This window comes from Pinus tabuliformis, chromosome 9 (assembly GCF_031772625.1).
Source record: "Pinus tabuliformis cultivar Carrire ecotype Pingquan chromosome 9, CPIR1, whole genome shotgun sequence".
NCBI lineage: Eukaryota > Viridiplantae > Streptophyta > Pinopsida > Pinales > Pinaceae > Pinus > Pinus tabuliformis.
The window spans coordinates 12,265,892-12,275,332 of record NC_142307.1 but is presented as its reverse complement, the minus strand read 5'-3'; positions in this window follow the sequence as shown (position 1 = coordinate 12,275,332).

Here is a 9,441-nt window from a genome sequence, read left to right as displayed (position 1 = left end):
TACCAATGCCCTAAACCTCAAGTTGTACAAGCCAATGGTCTGAGCCTCCAAAGGGAAGAATTATTGTTATCATTTCCTTGTCAGTGAGCATAAGGTCCTCTGAGATTATGAATCTATCTAACTTTGAGGCTACTTGAGACTCTCCTCCTCTTTTATTGGTCCAAGTAAAGATTCCATTACTCATATAAGTGTCAACTAGCTTCATATTATCTATAAAAGTTTGAAATGTTGTAGAGTCTTTTCTTAAAGTTCTGGTTCCCCCTTTTTCTCTGAAAGTGATTTGATCATGTTGAATTCCCCACCCATGATCCATGGTACTCCTGCATGTCTATCTCTTAGATCCACAAGAGAATCTAGAAACCTGAGTTTACCGTATCCCACAGGCTGAATAACCACTGATAAATAATTCCTAGATGCCTCGGCATCTATTATGCCAATCTTGTGGGGTTCCAAAGCATGAGTATGCCTCCTATTGTATTATCTACTTTAACTTCTAGAAACTCAAATCTATTGAGCCATTTGCTGTGAATTTCTTTTATTTTTTGAATGGAACATTTAGTTTCCTGGATAAAGATCATATCTGGAGCTTCTTGTTTCATTCTATTGCTAAGTATTCTTTGTTTTCTTTTACTACCTAGACCTTTGATATTCCAAGATGTGAACTTCATTATTAAAGATTTGTAAAGGAGTAGCTGGTTAGGTCTTTCATCTTACCTGAATCTATCATTAGCTTTCCACATTCCATCAATAACTCGTTCTGCTTTTTCTGCCTCTTTTCTTTCCTGGGTTTCTAGGAGCTAATCCTGGTGTGGTTTTCATAGTTTTCACACCTTCGTTGCCCTGCCTTTCATTGTTTCTTTGCCTTTCCAACCCTTTAGCCTGAGTTTTCCATAGGAAAAGTTGTTGTACTCTGTTGAACTCTTCTTGAGGTAATGAGTCTACCCCTCCCATGGTCCCCTGTTTCAAGAACCCTTCCAGATCTAGGTGTTCTCTATCAAGAATCTCTTGTAGTTCATGATCCTCCATTTCCATCTCACTCTGGTTCATTTCTTGGTCCATCTCCGGTTATCCATCGCTCAACATAGTCTCTTTCTCTTTATTAATATCCTGTGTTTGTTCATTATCTTCTTCTTTCTCCTTCTCCCCTGGGCTTCCTTCCATTACCTAATCTACTTTTTTTATCTCTTCCTCTTCTTCGAGTACTTAGAACCTATTCAGACTGGCTTGTTTCCCTTCTGTTTGATGCTTCTTTATCCCCTTTTTGCGAAGCAAGTGTATTTTCCCCTTCTGGTGGCCTTAGAAGCTTTGACAAAATGCCCTAGTTTATTTCCTATGGCAAATAATGATTATCTTTGCCAGTAATCAAGAGGTAGGGAGTAGGGTCTTACCCAGACCAGAACCGAAGTGAAAGTCTCTCACTCTGGGACAAAATTCATCATCCACAGCCACATGTAGAGGCCTGTTGTTGCATAGAAGTAGGGCCCTCCTTCAAACACCCTGTCTTTGTCCTCAATATTTGTAAAGACCACAGTGAAGAAACCCTTTGACCCAAGATGTAGGTCTATGCTTCCTTTTGGTTTCCAGTGGTATTTAATCCATGCTTGTAATGCCTTTTCAGTGGGCCATAATCACATGAATTTACAAATAATAGCATAGGTCTGCATGTGGTCCCTTTGCACCTGTAGAGCAGGATCATTTAAACTACCCTTGGTGTGACCTCAGCCTTGGGTTTACATGGCCCCTTTTTCACTTCATTTTCTGCTCCCTGTTTCTTATCTTCTTCCTTATTGTCTTTTGTGCTGTTGTCCTCCCTTGATTTGGTTAAATCTTGATCCTCTTCCATGTTCCTTCTCCCTTCTCATGAAGGACGTCTAACAAATTCTATTGCTTTCTTACCTCGGCTGGCCATGGCCTGCCTTTAGGAGGGAGTGGAGCTCCCCCCTTTATGCCCCTCCATGGAATTCAACACTTGCAGAAACTTGAAACCCTAGCTCTTCATCCATTTCCTCCTCCCGCTCAGCCTTGGGTTTTCTTCACCCAAATCTTCTTCCTGACATACCCAAGTCCTGTATGTCGGCTTAATTCCACTACTTTGATGGGGTTTATGATGCCTTGGCCATTAATGCTAAGGCCTTTCCCCTCATAACCCATTCTCTTTAATAGTTTGGAGCCGATACCTGTGGTATGTTCTTCAAAAGCGGTGAAATCATTATTAGGAAAAATATATAGAGTTGAAGAATTTCTCTTTACCTTGCGGGAGTTACATTGCATCTTTTCCAAAGCCTCTTCCTTAGCTTGCAACTGGCGTAGCAAGCTATATTTCTACCTTTTTCTCTTCCCGTAGTAGCCTATTTAATTCGGCATTCTCTTCTTGAAGCCTCTAGTTAATCTCCTCATTCAAGTGATGCGAATACGAGGAAGGCAATGAATGAGATGCATAAGCATCAGAAGATGTGGATGAAGCATCGATTTCAAATCTTCCTTTCTCCTCCTCTCTTATTTTCTCATATGCACCATACATGATGTCCACCATTTGGGACATACTCAGGAAGGCTTCATGCATTTCTTTATCATCCTCCATGGCGACACATTCGGTCATTCATACACGCAATTTCCGATCAGCAAAATACTACTTCTCTTCCCAACGCGCTTCAACATCTTCCATGTCCCCTCTTCGTAGCACACATCCTTTGAATCTTGTTTTTGATTAGTTTACTCATGCAATTCGCATCAACTAAGACCTGCTCTAATGCCAAACTTGATCCAAGATATTTTACTTATAGATGCACCAGAATTACATGTAACTGAGCTTATTAAAAACCATGAAACATAAGCATATAAATGAAGAGTAAAGACATAATCATGCATGAGATCAAGACACAAAGATTAATTATGGATTTAGTCTAATTTGGACTACGTCTCTAGGCTCGGCTCAACAGTGGGGAGGCCTTCATTTATTAAGTGGCATGAAAAGAGAAGAAGTACAAGTAGATTTTACATAAACACCCTTATACCTCCAATGTGGAAGACAACTAAAAAATGGAGAGCCCAACTCTAGAAATAGACGCCGTCACTGAAATCCTGGCAAAAAAATTGTGTAAAAACACCTCTCCAAATGCCTAATTTTGATAAAAGGCTTCGTGCACCTCTCATAACCTTTAGCAAGATTTTGGCCACCTTCCAGGAGTAGGTGCCACTTCTCTACAATGGTATTCTGAGAAATCCCCCAGCTATAGTTTTACAGAATAACAAGTTTAGTTGAAATGATAAATTTAGGCCGTTGGTTTCAACAACCGAGAACCTTAGTCCGTAAATAGTGCACAGGTAACAACCTATTTAACATAGTAAAAACAACTTGAAAACAATTCCCACAGTCTATTTCCCGCTTGATTCTCTAACTGCGTATTTAACACTTCAAATGACCATTTTAACACAGAAACCGATGTATCAACATATTTAAACTGTTGGATAGACCTGAGCTTTTACAACAAGTGATTAGTGATGTGTGATAAAGGCGGACCCGATGGAATTATTAATCAAAAACCCCCATCGTAAATCACAATCGGTGAATCAGGGTGGTACTTGTTATCGGGGTATTGCATAGTGTGATGTGCGATATGCAATATCACAATCAAAACCTGATCCTACCAGTGCTGATTATGTAATGCCATTCCCTTTGCGACTGTGATATGTGATTATCGCATCGTAATCTGACTCTATCAAGGCCGATTCATAAATATCCTCCCTATGTGATTGCGATATGCGATTATCGCATCTCAACTTTTCTTTCCTCAGCCTGATTTGAAAATTGTTGATTTGCCTCCGATCTGTGATATCGTAATCACAACCTGGTGGTGCTGGGGGTCGATTCCTTAGCTTGCAAACCTCTGTATTTTTCCATCAGCGATATGCAAGAACAATAGCTTGCCACTTGGTGCTTTCCCATTCGTTGAGGGTTTTGCCATGTCACTTCCTCCTGCCACTTATCCAAGTCGAATTTGATCTTTGACTTGCTATAACTTCTTCATATGGATCTTTCTATGTAGGTGGTCAATCTATTTCAACCTTATCTAGTAGCCAACAAAGGTGCTAAAATATTGGGAAATTCTCTTTGAATTACCCTTTCCCTTTTTGGACACTAGGTATTTGAATTCTATTCAAAATAAGGTTGGTGGCATGGTCTTGCTGGGTTATGACAATGGTTTTCAACCTTGCCTTTGCATTTTTGTGTATGTCCATGGTGTGATGGGATTATGTATCAAGATTCTTTCTCGGTTTTGAGCTTTGTAATTTCTGAATGGTTTGAGAATCTGTGGCAAAGGTGGTCTCAGGAAAATTCCCAAAGTCCTAAGAATTCCTTAATCGATTTTTGCGGGATACACAATAAATCCTGAGGGTGAAGTCTCGGTTTAGGGCCTAGTGATCTGGTGTGGATTGTGGTATAGCCTGAGAGATAAGGATATAGAAAATTCTTCAAGGATAGTGATGGACCAAAGGCATTCCAAGCTCAGTTTGGTTTTGTTATCTCGGTGTTGGTTTTGGTGAGATCACTGTTTGGTGAGGGTGGAAGTGGTTTAACCTCCGGATTCCCTTGGTTGTTTTTATACTGGTTTATCCATGAGATCCCATATTCATGCTTGGAATATGGTACAGGGTTGACTTGTTGAAAGAAATAATTGATTCAACCATGTCTATCGTTGGGTGGTATGTGGAAGCCCCAAACGTGGTTGGTTCTTGCTTATGTTTAATAAAAGCTAAGTTCTCTTGATTTTGTACTTGTTATTATATGGCCTTAATGGTTGTTATCTCATTTTTATATACATGGTTTAATGTTGGTTATAAGCATGGTTATATTCATGGTTATTTCATGTATTTACTTGTAACTAAATGCATAATTGATGGAAGGCCTAATTGATGTCAAAATAGTTAAGGGAAGAGGGTGGTGTTATAGACATATTTGGGCACTGCAACCCCAATCACATATGTCCGTAAATCAAGGGCTTCTAAACCCCTAAAAGCTTTGTTTCATACCCTAAAGGAATAAGGTCAACTGATTACATCATCTCCCAGAAGTTCTCCATGAAAAACTACTCAAAACGGGTCAAAACAGGACCATATAGACTGCTCCATGCATAGGGTGCGATGCATCTCACCTATTACACACAGGGGGTGTGATGCATACTAGAAAGCCCTTTTGTAGGATGCGATGAGCGAGAATAGACAAATGGCAGAAGCAGTTTGCTAGGTGGAAACCCAAAGAATCTTCTAAAAACTTCTCATATGACACTTGCCTCTCTAAATTCACCCAGGGATGAGTAAGAGATCTGAAATATCCAAGTGGAACCAAGAACTATTAGTGAAATGACACTAATCAAAATCCCAGAAGCTGACTCACTCTCCTGTAAACATCTATATATGGATCCCCCATCCAAGAGATCCAGAGGCTGGAATTTTGTAATTTGCAAGGAAGTGTTGTTGGTTTCTCTTTGAAGACATTGTTGGGTGATCTTGCTTTGTATGAGGTGAAGAGGGATTTCATGTTGGGAGGATGATGTTGGATCAGACAACCTGGTTGTAATCCTCTCTTCTACTACTTCTATCAATAAAGCTATTTGAGTTTTCCTCCATATTCTTGTATATCTCTAAATCTTGTATTGATATATGCATTTGTATGGTTAATATACATCTGATCCTATATTGTTTATGGTTATAGATCTCTATGCTTTGATGGTATTATGCTGCTTTGACTCTACAGGTGTTCTTTGAAGTGGGACAAGAAAGGAAGGATTGGTGAATCTTTGTCAAAGGAGGGAGGAAACAAGCAAGGAGCTAAGTGAAAGACTGAGGTTGGTACTCTCTGCTTCTCTCTCATCTATCTCTCATAAAGGAAAACACAAGTAACTTTAATCTGTTTGTTTCTAAGATAGCTACCCATCTTAGTGGGACTAGCAGCTCTGAATAAACACTAGTTTTCCCGATAACAAAATGGTGGCTCCACTTGGGAGTGAATAGTTTGATTGCTTGTCTCTATTTGTTTGCTTCATAAACTACAAATAGAGCCTGAAGTTAAGCCAGCTAGCCTTTGAACTGCATTTTCTATTCAAGTGCAAAGTAGATCAAAGCTGCTTCAGTCAATCTCCGGGTTTGTTTATGAACTGAAAAACTAACTTGAAAACATCCTAAGTTCCCTGGTGGTAGCTCAAATAACCTCATTAGATCAGCCCCTATACTTTGTGTTTACTGACAATCATTAGCTCAGCCTAAATCCCTGAAATTAGCTGCAAACTGTAAGCAAAAACTAAGCTCAGTCTCGTCCCTGGACCATTGCACTGTCTCTTCTTGGCAATCTGGATGCATCGCACCTCCCATGTGTTGTAGGTGAGATGCATCCCTGTTTCCCTATGTTACAGGTGCAATGATCAAATGAGACTGTTTCTGCCTCCAGATTTTGGTTTTTTCTTCATTGTCTTCAGCTTTATTCATTAGTTTTGTTGTCTATGATCAGTATATCTTTGTTGAAACCATCTTCCTTTTCATTACCCAGCCTCCATCGATAAAGAATTGTGAATGTTTTATGTATTTTTCGTCATTTACAGTTCTCTTGTGCAAATAATAGCTTAATCGAACTGTCATCTTTTGATTTGAAAGTGTCGCAAGTGTTGTTTTTAGTCAAGAAAAAGAGTATTACAAAGCATTTCTCTTTTAGACAATCGATTACACTTTTTCCATTGTATTTGATTTGAATCATTAGTATTTCAAGTGTCGAAAATAGTTTGAATTCAAAATCGCAAAGTTTCGTCTTGGCCTTACTTTCATTTTTTGGAAAGAAAATTGTTAGTATTGTCACTTTGAAAGAGAATAGTTCAGATCTATACTTTGTTTTCTTTTTTTACATTATCACAGTAAGGAAAACTGAAAAACAATACATGCATGTGGATTTTCATTAAGACTGCATGCTGAAATTGATTTAGGAAAAGTGCATCTAATGTGTGCTCTCTGCTCTATGTTGAAAGAATTTCATTTTTCTTTCCTTAGTAGCTAGGATTTTCATTACAAAAAGAAAGTAAACAATTGTTTATCATCTTAGATTGCATATTTAGGAATTGTATATCTACATCACGCGGTGAACCTTAAAGGAAAACTTCTTAAGAAAGATCAACTATAAAATAAACTTCAATGAACATAAAAATGCTTTGGAACCTAACGCACAACATCTAGAAGTCTAGGCTAGAGACATATTACGGCGTCGTAAAGCCTGGTAACTATCACTTTCATCGTAGGTTGGATGATTCCTCATCTTTGAGATGACAAGTGCCAGTACAGACTTGTGATCCCACGTACCATCGAGTATATATTGGGAGACCAAAATAGGCTACATCCTTTATCCTTAAGAAGCCGTTTCTATCACTCTATCGATCGCAATGCACTGAACACAACATTCGGGAAGATTGACTGCCGTACCATAAAACATATTATGCAGTTTTGTGATTGGTTTGGTAATCCCTCTGTCTAGATTTCTAGAGTAGTCACTTTCATTCCTTTTCAGACTCCTTAAAAGAAAAGGTCCATCTGAGCACTTGTCACTTCAGTCTCATTGAAAATCAAAGGCGACTAGAGTTATCTTTAGCTTTTTCTCGACTCTTAAAAATTGAAAAATAAATTTGTGTCAAAGTGTCATAAAATTCATTTAATTCTGAATAACATTTTCCCCTTTTTATTTGAGTTGATCAAGTAATCCGCAATCGTGGAAGAAATTCAATCAAAACCCCATCGTTTGCGGAGACTAATGAGTCAACCGTCTTTGACTCCGGAAATGAAACCATTCACGGCCAAGCGATCTTGTTTAACTAGGTCAAAGTCTCCTGGTTTGTTTGAACCTTTTATTTCAACATCCTCAGAAACTCTAGTTACTCCAACTATTTCTGGTATCCTTGCCTCTACAGAAGAAGTTCCACAGTTACAAGAGGACACTAGAACTGATCCTACTGTAATAGTAAACACATATATTCCTGAACCACCTCCATCTAAAACTGATTCGGAAGGTGTTAACCCTCCAACATCTGTTGCTGCAGAGTGTGTACCTTCTTCGGCACCAGAAATATTTTACGGACCTGACGGTCTGCCTCTTCCGCCTGGACTGATTTCAATAGAAGAGATTGTGGAGGATATTCCAACCAGTACCCCATTACATTTTGGAACTGGGATCCACCTATATCCTTCTAATTCAGAGGATAATCAACCTTCATCACAAGTTCCTGTAGAATTGCTAGGAAGTCTTTTGGATAGACTCAATATGTCTGAACAACCATCAACATCTAGGACTATGTCATTCGATACAGCAGTATCAGAACTTCCTACCACTACTCCGACAATGTTCGTTGGTGTACCATCTATCCCAACTAGCTCTCAACCGCTAGATGGAGTCCACCCAGGGGTTGTTTCGACAGTATGGTCTATTCCCGTTTGCTCGTCCGGAATAATATCTGGAATCTCTTATGTTGAGTCTCAACAAATTGATCCTCCACAATAGTATCAATTTGGGCAGTCGAGTCTACAAGGACCAATTTTTCCTTTGAACACTGGATTTCTGCCATATGGGGGGCAGTATGGCTTTTCATTGTTCCCTCTTGGAGAACAACCATATGACAGTTCACAACAAAATTCGGGTCAAGCTAGAATTGCATCTAATGGTTGGGTGCCAATACTGCCTCAACAGCCAGGATTTCTATATTCAATGTAACCAAATCTACCCGTGCAAATATTCCCACTAGACTAGCTATTGTAACGGTGTCACAAGTACAAGCGCTGCCTATTGTATGTCAACCTCAAGTCTCTCAGGTTGTAATACAACAACCTCTTGTCTCAATGACTCAACCACAATCGTCGATTAGTGGCTCCTTAACTGAATTCAGGCTCAAACAGGTACTATCACTCCTCATCTTGGTCAAACATCCAGTATTGGACAACAGAAAATGGCTTCACAACCATGGCTGGTGCAATATCAACAACCACAATTCCAGCCAGCTTACTGAGGACCTGAGCAATAAAGCTTTGCGGGTCATGGGCAGCTGTATATTCAAAACGGTCACCATTAATCATTTCATAATGGTTATGCCCATCAACCTTATCAAAGTTATCAGAATCAAATACATTATGTTGGTATGTAAAGACCCACTGCTCAGGCGATTCCATCTTATCCTAGGTACGCTTCGCCAAACCTGAATCAACAGTTGCCTTTCGTCGCAATGTTTGAATTACCAGATCTGAATTGGCTAACAAATTATCCAATTGCTTACGCCCCTTGGTGGCCGGCAATTCCTCATAAAATTCTATCAGATATTCCTAAATTCAATGGAAATCTGGGTGGAGATCCATCGAATCATGTGATGACCTTTCATCTTTTGTGTTCATCCAACACTCTCAATGATGATTCGATTAGGC